We start from the raw sequence: 12,943 nt of genomic DNA, 5'->3' as shown, positions 1-12,943 counted from the left end.
AGTGCAGCAATTAATTGGAGAAGTCAGGAGTAATCTATTCAAGTTCGCTCATCTGGTTTCTCCATGAATGCCTCAGCATTTTTGTTTTTGTTTCAATCTGGTAAAAAGTATTTTGCTTTTTGTTCAAAGGAGTCAATTCTGCAGTGTGCCTAATATTCTATGAGATGTTGTAGTTACAGAGTTATCGCCCTATTCCTAGTCTCTTCTGGTGCAAGGTAAAATATATCGGCTCACTCCTATCCATTTCAAATAAAAGCAGGAGATGCTACAGGTCAGGGAGCAACCGTACATGAGAAACAGAGGTAATGTTTCATCAGAGCCCAGTGAACTGAATTATTAACTTAGTTTCTGTTTTAGCCCACACTGTCTGACCTGTTGGGCCTTTCCAACACTTGATATATTATTTCTGATTTCTAGCATTTTGCTCTTGTCCATAATAGATGGCAGCTACTTTCTGTTAATATGTCTCGCTGAAATGTATAAACAGTTCTTAAATGAAAATACTGTGCTGAACAGTATAGCTATTGATGAGCTTTAGTCTTATAAACAAAACAATAAGAATAACAAGGCTACCAGATAGGGGGTCAATGGAAGCCAAGGTCAGTGGGTGCTATGACTTCAGGATATAGCCATGATGAAGCAGGGGCCAGAATAAACAGCATAATCAGCAAGAGGAATGTTAGTCAAGGTAATAGTCAAGAAATCATTGTGAGCAAGCGCAGTACATATAAATACCTTACACAAATACTTCAGCAGTGGAAATTGTTGATCTGGAGTATAAACTACCACATGCTCCTCAATTAAAGAATTTAGCACTGAATCAGAAACACAAACTGCACATGCTGGAAAACTTTTATAACCATTCTCTATCACAATCTCATGCTAGAACTGTAAGCTCTTTTAATTTTAAGTAAAGCAATACTAATAGGCATGGAAGAAAATCTATTAATATTTCTGAACAACTATTACTTGATAATCATTGACACTGAAAGATACCACAGAATACAATGCAAATACAAGTCTTATTACAGGGGCTTGGAGATGCATAATTTGAATGACCCAGAATTTGTTTGCTCTTTCAGAATTAGTTTTGAAGAATTTATGGAATGTAAGTGTTGGAGATTCAAATAACATTGCGCCTCTGCCCAGTATCTGGAATCTGCAATAAAGACAGTGTGTCATTCAATAAGATCATGGCTTATCTTTTATCTCCATGCCATGTTCCTGAACAAACCTCATATCACTTGATTCCATTAATATCTAAAAATCTATCAATCTCTTTCTTGAATATATTCATAACCGAGCATTCACAGCCCTCTTGGGTAAAGAATTCCAACAATTCACTACCCCGCAGATGAACAAATTTCTTTTTGTCTGTGTCCAAAATGGCTAACCACTCACTTTGAAAAGGTAACTGCAGGTTTTAGCCAGCCCAGGGAAATATCATCCCTGTGTGTACGCTGTCAAGCCCCTTTAAAATTTTGAACATTTCAATGAGATCACCTCTCATCCTTCTAAACTCTATTGTATAGGCCCAGTCTACTTATATTTTCTCATTTAACACACCCTTCATCCCAGGTATTTCAAATGAAGTTGACTGAAATATTTTAATATAAAAACTTTTTTTTAAGATTATGGCATTGTATAATTTCATTTCTCAAGTACAGCATAATCCCATTATTTACAATACTTCATGGCCATACCTAAAGGGATAATGTAAATTTTAAAATTATGCAAAATTCAGATTAGTAATGACACATGTAACAATTAAATGAATTGCAACTCAAAAAAAAGATTTTGGGTTTGCATCTTATTGATAAAATCTTGCCAAGATTGCAATTAATTGCCTAATTGTATTTTAGTATGTTGTTTTTTTCTCAGCTGAGGAGTCTGAAAGTGAAGCATCTGCATAACATTGTCAAGTGGATTTTCTGTCAATTCTGCTCCACAAGTTGAACCATGCAGAAGTTTGTTTATTGCAAAAAATGTGCAAGGTGGGCTCCTACGTTTGGACAGCTATCAAACAAAACAGTTCAGCAGATTAGGAGCTATTTTTCTCAGAATGATCAAAAATGACATTTTTGAATATTTGCTGCTAATGAAAGTATTTAGAGACCCAACACTTCTTACGTTACTACCTAATTAACTCAAACAATATAGGTCACTAAAAGTCAGTCATCCCATTACTAGCGAAAAAATAGTCGGCCACTAACTAAATCAATATTGAGATTTTAGTTGGCTGTTATCCCATGTAAGCTTGAGCTTTCATGTGCTAAATTGTGTGAAAAGACACTACAAATTACAATGTCACTCATTCTGATTTGGGAGTTATCTACCAACGAAGCAGCATCACTGTGTATTACCTTTTCTAAACTTCCAGATCAATTAATTTAAATAACTACTAATAATGAAAATAGGAAAGATGTGGCTGAGTTTGAGTTAATATTGGTGCTAAATTTTGTCTATTGTCTAAATGCAAAGCCTTGCTACAGCCTTGGTTTTCACTTCTCTCCTCATAACAGCCTTGTCCGCCAATCTGACAAGCCCGCATTTAGCTTTTCTTTCCTAACCAGCGTTGCCCAAATTGTGTGCCATGGCACAATGGTGTGTCATCAGAGATGAAGGAATGTGTCTTGAAATGTTAGAAAATAAGGACATACAATATTTTCTACAGTACACTATGGTCCCAGGACCGCAACTACCCAACCATGCTACTGGATCCAGCTACCTTGACAGACCATGTCAATCTCTAAGCCTACCTGCTCTGTGAACCAAATTAAACAGTGTTGCCGTGCAATCTGTTGGACAGCAGTAGCCACCAAGTTTGTGTGAATGAGGGTGATAGTGAGAGGTAGAGACATATAGAGGAAAGGGGAGATACAGCAAAGGCCCTAGCACCAAATCCATATTAGACTCCTGGATTCAACTCCTTGAATTGAAAGTAAGAATTCAATTTGATGCCCAGTCTTTGGCCACTGATTTGGGCAGCATCAGGTGTGGAGCAATTGTTTCAGAAGTACTAGAAATCTCCGTCTGTCACCTCATTCTGTTTCTCAACTATTTCTCCTTCCTCTTTCTCCCCCTTCTTTTCCCTCAGCTTCCTTTCTTGTTCTGTGTCCATAGTTCTACCAGATCTACATCTAATCTGGCAAGACATAGAATTTGTTATTAATTTAAATATGCTTCGAGTTGGAACAGGTTGGGAAAAACTGATCTGGAGTAATTAAATTTATATTATTAACAAAATGAGTCTAAATCCTACAGGACACTTCAAATCACCTCACTTAATCTAACACTGCCTCTATCAAAGCATCATTTGTTCCTTTTTTCTTCGTGAATTTTAAATTCAGTCACATTTTCTGGAACTTTAATGTCAAGTTTAACTAGTTTTTCATATTTGTCAAAAACTTTCATAAGGTACATCATAAAGTTGCACCATCTCCTTTATCTGCAACATGCTGAAAGAAATTTGGAGAACATTTGTATGGAGGAATCTTATTCTAAATCAATATGAAATGCACTGGAGGTTAAAAGGACCACTGCGCCTCTGCAAGTGCTTTTGCAGAATTATCTATAGCTAGAATTATCCAATCTTTTTTGAGACTGGAAAATTGTTACTAGTTGGGTTCCACAGAACTCAGTAGCATGCTTTATGTCACAGAAAATAATGATTTAGGCCTAAATGTAGAGGGCATGAAAAATAAGTTTGCAGAGGATACCAAAATTGGTTGTGCAGTTGACAGAGAAGAGGAAAGCTTTAGAATGAAGGAAGCTATAGACAGTCTGGTCAGTTTTGCAGAAAAAATGGCAAATGGAATTTAAATAGAGCAATGTGAGGTAATGCATCAGGACAGATGCAAAAGACAAGGAAGCATAATGAGTGGTGAGGAGGACAGAGGGACCTTTGAGTGAAGGTTCATAGGTCTTTAAAGGTAGCAGGGTGATCAAGAATCTGGTTAAGGCAGCCAACAGTCTGTTTTCCTTCATTAGCCGAGGCACGTAAGAAATAAAAACAGAAGATACTGGAAACACTCAATGGATCAGACAGCATTTGTGGGAAGGGAAACAGTTAATGTTTCAGGACTGAGACACATCATCAGAACTGGGAAAGAGAGAAAACAAGTTAGTTGTCAGTAGCAAAGAATGTGGGGAAGATATGGGTGCAACTGCAGTGAAGAGAGAAACACAAGCATTCAAAGACCATTATTCTTGCATTATTCAGAGATACTGGTATTCTATTTTTTAAAACTGTTTTTGTAATTATATGATTAACTGCACTTAATTTTTAAATCATTCAATGGCCCTAATTATAATCTTAAAGATTTGATGATCTATTACATTGTGTTGAACAAAGGAACTGATAAAACTTATTTTAATGTAGATTTCAGTTAATAAACTGGTTGAAGTTCTGTATTTTTAAACCATAGTTTTACATTACTACCATATTTTTGAAGTTGTACTTCAAATCAGTCAGTTTTTTTTTTAAGGGTTTGAGAGGTCATGTATACTCAGGCTTGGATCAAAAGAGTGGACATGTGTGTATTCCAACTCATCCATGTCCTAGTTTAATGGAATTGATGTGGAGGGTGACATTGATAAACCTTTTTCTTGAGGCTGGGGATTTAATTATTGCACGTTTGTGGATACTTATTGTCTTTAAGAGATATTAATGAAGTAACTTCAATTGTGACATTGGAAAGATGACCAGGGAAACAGACAATGGACAGTTCATTTACGTTTTTAAATCTTTAGTTATCACATCTAAATAAAAGCTCACTTATTTCAGCTAGTTTCTTGGTTCTTTATGGCAATAGTTTGGTAAAGAGTAACTTTTTTCAACCATGATAGATATCAAAAAAGTCAAGATCAACACAGTTGGCATGTTCAATATCTTCACTTTAGGAATGCAATTATCCATCCATAGCAGCAATGATGCGCTGCGACGGGACTACCACTTGCACTAGGACGACATGCCTTGGGTAAGTGGACAAATTGCATGAGACAGAACTGATATCAAGGAGTTCACAGACAGACTCAGATTCATTGATGGCTCAAAAGTGTAGTGCTTCCACACGTTGAGGTTGTCATGTTAGACATTAGCAAGTTCTTGATTATTCAGTCTTGAGCACATCGAATGGGCTTACAAATGTGATAGGGCAGATCTCCCAAACAATTTATGAAAGAGGTTGATGATCAGATACATACTTCTTAAGATTCTTGAAATCAGCATGACAAATTCATTTGCTAAGTTAAAATGATTTATATATAAGAAATATTTCAAGCCAATTAGCATATTCAATTGCAAATCTGGCATTTGCATGAGACAACCTATTTAACTTATCTTGAATATATCTTTTGGTTCTGAATATTTATTACATACAAATTTCTTTAATTTAGCAAATAAATCTACTATCTACTCACATACTCTAAGTGGCACCTGAATGTGGCATTCCATTTGATAAAGTTCAAGTCTTGTCAGAAGTTACTGTTGTTTTGTGAACAGATTTCTACATGGTAGAGGCTGAATGTCAACTCCCAGGCAGCTTTATGTACCTCTTATGTTCCCTGACCTCACCAGTGAACATCAACCCATTACTTCACAGAATGTAGATTTTTAACCAACTTCTCTGAAGACCATCTCTTTCCAGCCTTCTTTCTTTAAAGCTCAGTCCCACTCAGCCAGCTAACACCTCCTTCCAAGATACATATGAATGAATGAATGCACTAGTAGTTTGACTGGATCTCATTTTTTATCTCGACTGCTTTCTATGGCCTTATCCCTTTACACCTGCGACCACCATTAAGAAGGCTTGAGGAATCTGCATGAATTTCTTGAATAGAGAGCAAACCATTCCCATTCACACCACCCTTCATCATCTGGCTGAACTGGGTTTCACGATGAACAATTTCCTCTACTTACTGATTCCTAATAGAAGGTTGATACCAAGGGAACTCAAATGGGTCCGACTGAAGCCTATCTCTTTATGGGATTTTGGAACAAGTTTTCTTTCATTCTTTATCAGGTACCCTCCCTCACCACATTTTCTGGTATATTGATGACTGCAGGAGCATTGTTCACTGCTCTCCTGCCAAGATCTGGAAAATGTCATTAACTTTTATAGCCAGTTTTCATTCTTTTTACACATTCACCTGTTCAATCTTCAACTGCTGGGTCTTCTGAAAAGCATTAAGGTGGATAAGTCCCCAGGGCCTGATGGCATATATCCCAGAATATTGAAAGAAGCAAGTGAGGAGATTGCTGGGGCTTTGACAAGGATCTTTGTGTCCTCACTAGCAACAGCTGAGGTCCCAGAGGACTGGAGAGTAGCAAATATGCCTTTGTTCAGGAAAGGAAATAGGGGTAATCCAGGTAACTTTAGGCCAGTGAGCCTCACATCAGTGGTAGGGAAGTTATTGAAGAGGATACTGAGGGATAGGATTTGGGCATATTTGGAAAGGCATGGCCTTCTCCCGTTGCAGCAGCCAGAGCAGCAGAGGGGAGGAGCAAACCATTTTTAAGAAGTTGTGTGATTGGCTGAGCGTGTGGCAACTCAGCCAATAAAAGGAAGGTAGGGTAAAGCAAAGTGGCCATTGTGAGACTTAGGCTCAAGAGGCACAGGTAAGATTTTTTTTCCACAGTAGTTAAATAAAAAGACATCAAATTATAACTAATTAAATAAAGTTGAGATGCAGGATGTGGGAGCTGGTGGACCCCTTTGTGGTTCCTGGTGACCACATCTGCAGCAAGTGTTGGTTGCTTGAGGAACTTGTGTTCAAAGTTGATGACCTGGAATCTGAACTTCAAACACTGACAAATCAGGGAGGGGGACAATTACCTAGATGCTGTGTTTCAGGAGGCATCCACACCCATTAGAAAAACTACTTCAAATTTAGTATGTGGTCAGGGACAAGAGGGTGTGACTGTGAGTGAGGCAGGTAGGGGGATCCAAGAGGTAGTGCTGGAGGAGCCTCAGCCCTTGAGCTTGTCCAACAGGTCTGAGATTGTTGCTCCCTGTGTGGATGAGAGTGGGGGCTATGGGAAGGATGAGCAACTGAACTGTGTTTCAGGGAGCCATTCAAGAGGGGACAGAGAAGTGTAGTTGTGATTGGGGATAGTATAGTCAGGGGAATAGACATAATTCTGTTGCAAGGATTGAGAAACCTGAAGGCTGTGTTGCCTGCCTGGTGCCCAAATTTGGGACATCTCATCTGACATGCAGAAGAATTTGGAATGTTATGGTCCATGTGGCTACCAATGATGTAGGTAGAAGGAAAGAGGTTCTGCTGAGGGAGTTTGAGCAGCTAGGGACCAAATTGAAAAGCAGAACCAAAAAGGTAATAATCTCTGGATTGCTACCTAGCCATGTGCAAATTGGCATAGGGTGAATAAGATCTGAGAGTTAAATGTGTGGCTCAAAGATTGGTGTGGGAGAAGTGGGTGAATTCATGGGATACTGGCACCAGCACTGGGAAAGGAGGGAGCTGTTCTGATGGAATGGACTCTGCCTGAACCATGCTGGGACCAGGGTCTTGGTGAATTGCATAACTAGGGCTGTAGAAATGAAATAGTAGGTGGTGTGGGTTCAACAGATTGAAAGAATATGGATAAAGTACAAAGGGAAGGAGAGTGCAGGATAGGTTCCTGAAGTCTCTAGAATAAAGAATAAGACAAAGTTTAGAAAAGGATAAGAGTTTAACTTCAGACAACATGGAGACAAATTTGAGAAGAAGGATGTTAAATACAAGACTGAAGGTGTTGTATTTGAATGCATGCAGTATACGAAATAAGGTAGATGTAGTCATAGCGCAGTTAGAAATTAGCAGATATGATGTTGTGGGCATCAGAGTCGTGGTTGAAAGAAGATCACAGCTGGGAGCAAAATATCCAAGGATACACATCCTATCGAAAAGACAGGCAGGTGGGTCGAGGGGGTGGGGTGGCTCTGTTGGTAAAAAAAATGAAATAGGATCAGAAGATGTAGAATCCTTGTGGGTAGAGTTAAGAAACTGCAAGGGTAAAAAGACCCTGATGGGAATTATATACAGGCCTCTGAATAGCAAGCAGGATGTGGGGTACAAATTACGACAGGAGATAGAAAAGGCATGTAGGAAGGGCAATGTTATGGTGGTCATGGGGATTTACGTAGATTGGGAAAATCAGGTTGGTACTGGATTCCAAGAGAATTTGTAGAGTGCCTAGGAGATGGCTTTTTAGAGCAGCTTGTGGCTGAGCCCACTAGGGAAAAGGCAATTCTGGATTTGGTATTGTACAATGAACCAGATTTGATTAGGGAGCTTAATGTAAAGGAACCCTTATGAGGCAGTGATCATAATATGATTGAATTCACCCTGCAGTTTGAGAGGGAGAAGCTTAAATTGGATGTACTGGTATTACGGTTGAGTAAAAGTAATTAGAGGCATGAGAGAGGAACTGGCCATAGCTGATTAGAAGGGGACCCTAGCAGGAATGATGGTAGAGCAGCAATGGCATGAGTTTCTGGGAGTAATTCGGAAGAACCAGGATCAGTTCATCCCAAAGAAGCAGCATTCTAAAGGGAGGATGAGGCAATTGTGGCTGACAAGGGAAGTCAAAGACAGCATAAAAGCAAAAGAGAGGGTATATAATATTGCAAAAATTAGTGGGAAGCTAGAGGATTGGGAAGCTTTTAAAACCAAAAGAAGGCAACTAAAAAAGCAATAAAAGGAGAAAAGATGGATTATGAAGGTAAGCTAGCCAATAATATAAGAGGATACCAAAAGTTTTTTCAGATATATAAAGAGTAAGAGGCAGAGTCGAAATCAGACCACTGGAAAATGATGCTGGAGAGATAGTAATGGGGAACAAAGAAATGGCAGACGAACTGAACAAGTATTTTGTCAGTCTTCACTGCGTAAGACACCAACAACTTGCCAGAAATTTGAGAGAGTCGGGGGCAGAAATGAGTGTAGTCACTATTACTAAGAAGGTGTTTGGGAAATTGAAAAGTCTGAAGGCAGATAAGTCACCTGGACCTGATGGACTACACCTGGGATTATGAAAGAGGTAGCTGAAGAGATTGTGGAGGCATTAGCAGTGATCTTTCAAGAATCATTAGAGGAATTGTTCCAGAGGACTGGAAAATCACAAATATCACCCTTCTCTTTTAGAAGGGAGGGAGGCAAAAGAGAAATCATAGGGCAGTTAGCCCGACTTCAGTGGTTGGTAAAATGTTAGAGTCCATTATCAAGGATGAGGTTTTGGGGTACTTGGAAGCTCATGATAAAATAGGCCAAATTCAGCATGGTTTCCCTAAGGGGAGATCTTGCCTGACAATTCTTTGAGGAAATAACAGGCAGGATAGTCAGTGGATGTTATTTACTTGGATTTTCAGAAGGCCTTTGACAAGGTGCCGTACATGATACTGCTAAACAAGATAGGAGCCCATGGTGTTACAGGAAAGGTACTAGCATGGATAGAAGATTGGCTGACTGACAGAAGGCAAAGAGTGGGGGATCTTATCTAGTTGGCTGCCAGTGACTAGTGGTGTTCCGCAGGGGTTGGTGTTGGGTCTGCCGCTTTTCACGTTATGTGTTAATGATCTGGATAACAGAATTGAGGGCATTGGGGCCAAGTTTGTGGATGATACAAAGATAGATGGAGGGGCAGGTAGTGTTGGGGAAGCAGGGAGTCTGCAGAAGGGCTTGGACAGGTTGAGAGAATGGACAAAAGTGGCAGATGGAATATAGCAGAGGGAAGTGTACGGTCATGCACGTTGGTAGAAGGAATAAAGGTGTAGATTATTTTCTAAACAGGGAGCAAATTCAGAAATCTGAGGCGCAAAGGGACTTGGGAGTCCTAGTGCAAGATTCCCAAGGTTAATTTGCAGGTTGAGTCAGTAATAAGGAAGGCAAATGCAATGTTAGCATTCATTAAGAGGTGTAGAAAATAAAAGCAAGGATGTAATGCTAAGGCTTTATAAAGGCATTGGTCAGACCACATTTGGAGTATTGTGAAGAGTTTTGGGCTCCATATCCAAGGAAGGATGTGCTAGTGTTGGACAGGGTCCACAGGAGGTTTACAAGAATGATCCTGGGAATGAAAGGTTAACATATGAGAAGTGTTTGATGGTTCTGGGCCTTTACTCACTGGAGTTTAGAAGGATGAGGGGGAATCTCATTGAAACCTACTGAATATTGAAAGGCCTGGATAGAGTGGACGTGGAGAGGATGTCTCCAGTAGTGAGAGAGTCCCGGACCAGAATAGAAGGACATCCCTTTAGAACAGAGATGAGAAGTAATTTCTTTAGCCAGAGGGTGGTGAATCTGTGGAATTCATTGCCACAGATGGCTGTGGAGGCCGTCATTGGGTATATTTAAAGCAGAGGTTAATAGGTTCTTGATTAGTAAGGGTATCAAAGGTTATGGGGAGAAGGCAGGAAAATGGGGTTGAGAGGGGAAAAATAAATCAGCCATGATTGAATGGTGGAGCAGACTCAAAGGGCTGAATGGCCTAATTCTGCTCCTATGTCTTGTGGTCTTATGAACAGTTATCATGGCTTTGTGCAAGGCAGGTCATGCCTTCCAAACTTGATCAAGTTTTTTTGAGGAGGTGACAAATGAGCTTGATGAGGGTAAGGCAGTGGATGTTATCTACATGGACTTTAAGGCATTTGATAAGGTCCCTCATAGTAGGTTGATTCAGAAGATAAAGACCCAGTGAATTGCAAGTTTGGATTCAGAACTGGCTTGCTCATAGGGGTGGAAAACTGTTATTCTGGCTGGAGGTCTGTAACCAGTGGCGTTCTGCAAAGATCGGTGCTGGGACCTCTGTTTGTGATATACATGTATATATCAATGATTTGGATGAAAATGTAGATGCGTGGATTAGCAAGTTTGCAGATGATACAAAGATTGGTGGAGTTGTGGACTATCAAAGAATGTAGCAGGATAGATCAGTTACAAATATGGGCAGAGAAGTGGCAGGTGGAGTTAAATCTAGGCAAATGTGAAGTGTTGCACTTTGGGAGGTCAAATGAAAGGAGAAACAATACAGTAAATGGTAGGCCCCTTAACAGCACTGAGGTTAAGGGATCTTGGGGTCCAGGTCCATCGTTCACTGAAAGTGGCTATGCAAGTGGATAAATTGGTAAAGGTGGTGCATGGCATGCTCATCTTCATTGGTAGGGGTGTTGAGTATAAGATTAAGGAAGCTGTGTTGCAACTATATAAACTTTAGTCAGACCACACTTGGAGTACTGTGTACATTTCCTGCTGCCCATTATAGGGTGGATGTGAAGACTATGGAGTGGGTGCAGAAGAGGTTCACAGGATCCTGCCTGAATTAGTATGACCTATAAGGAAAGGTTGGACAAACTTGAGTTGTCCTCCCTGGACCACCAGAGGCTGAAGGGAGACCTGATAAGGGGTTTTTAAAATTGAGGCATAGATAGGGTAGGCAGTCACTCTTTACCTCAAGATAGAAATGTTAAATACCAGAGGATGTGCTTTAAGGCTGGGGGGGGGGGGGGGAGAGAAAGAGGAGAGTTTAGAAGTGATGCGAGGGGCAGTTTTTTCCCCTGCAGAGTTGTAGGTACCTCGAATAGCTAACCAGGTGCAGTAGTGGAAATAGGTCATCTGTGGAGCTTGAGGCTTTTAGATAGACACATGAGTATGAAGGGAGTGAAGGGATATAGATGATACTGGGGGAGGACATTTAATATAAATTGGTATCAATATGGGCACATCGTGGGCCGAATGGCCTGTCCAGTGACGTACTATTCTATGTTCCTCCTTCCTTGATATCTCCATTTAGATGGAGTGTAATACAGTACAGATACAGGCCCTTCAGCCCAACAAATCCATGCCGCTAGTCCCAATTTTCTGTGTTCAGCTCACATCTCTCTAAGCCCCACCCCTCCATGTACCTATCCAAGTGCTCCTTAAATGATACTATTGTATCTGCATCAACTACTTCCTCAGGCATCTTGTTCCATATACTCACCACATTCTGCGTGGAAAAAGTTGCCCCTCAGGTTCCTTTTAACTTTTCCCCTCTCACCCTAAATCTATGCCCCCTTGTTTTGGATTCCCTACCCTGGAAAAAAGAGTGTTACTGTTTACCTTATAGAAATGTTTAAAATTATGAGAGGCATAGATAAGGTCACCCCTCATTCTCCTACATTCCAAAGAATAAAGACCCAGCCTGGCCAACCTCTCCCTATAACTCAGGCCCTCCAGTCCTGGCAACATCCTCAAATCTTTTCTGCACTCTTTCCAGTTTAACCACATCTTTCCTATAACAGGGTGGCCAAAACTGCACACAGTACTCCAAATGCGGCCTCACCAACAACTTGTACAACTGTAACATAATGTCCCAACTCCTTTACTCAATGTCCTCTGTTCCATTATGCTCCCTAGTGATCTACCATTCATAATGCAAGTCCTACACTGATCTGACTTTCCAAAATGCATCATCTCACACTGATCTGTATTGAAGTACATTTCCCACTCCCCTAACTGATTAAAATCCCCCTGTAATCTACAATAAGATATCTTTATTAGTCACATGTACATCGAAACACACAGTGAAATGCATCCTTGTGTAGAATGTTCTGGGGGCAGCCTGCAAATGTCATCATGCTTGTGGTACCAACATAGAATGCCCACAAGTCCTAACCTTTGTCTTTGGAATGTGGGAGGAAACCTGAGCACCTGGAGGAAACCCACAGTCATGGGGAGAACTCCTGCTCATCAAACTGTCTATCCATATACTGGTAGATCCTCAATTCCCTCCAGTAAAGTCCCCACTACTGATATCAGTGTGACTGGCCTGTAGTTCCCTGACTTGTCCGTTCTACCTTTCTTAAACAATGGAACAATATTAGCCACCTTCCAGTCATTGGGAACTTCACCAGTGGCTAACAATGAAGCAAATATTTCCACAAGGGCCTCTGCAATTTCTTTT

General features: G+C 40.3%; 1 protein-coding gene across 1 annotated transcript in view; it reads right to left on the bottom strand.

Annotated features, from left to right (window-relative positions):
* The window catches only part of LOC127575825 (centrosomal protein of 63 kDa-like), a 47,615-nt gene that overhangs the window by 997 nt on the left and 33,675 nt on the right, over positions 1-12,943 (bottom strand). The gene's annotated exons all lie outside the window — the stretch shown is intronic.

This window comes from Pristis pectinata, chromosome 11 (genome assembly GCF_009764475.1).
Source record: "Pristis pectinata isolate sPriPec2 chromosome 11, sPriPec2.1.pri, whole genome shotgun sequence".
NCBI classification, from domain to species: domain Eukaryota; kingdom Metazoa; phylum Chordata; class Chondrichthyes; order Rhinopristiformes; family Pristidae; genus Pristis; species Pristis pectinata.
The sequence above is the reverse complement of the archived record's forward strand: the minus strand, read 5'-3'. Positions and strand labels throughout refer to the sequence as shown.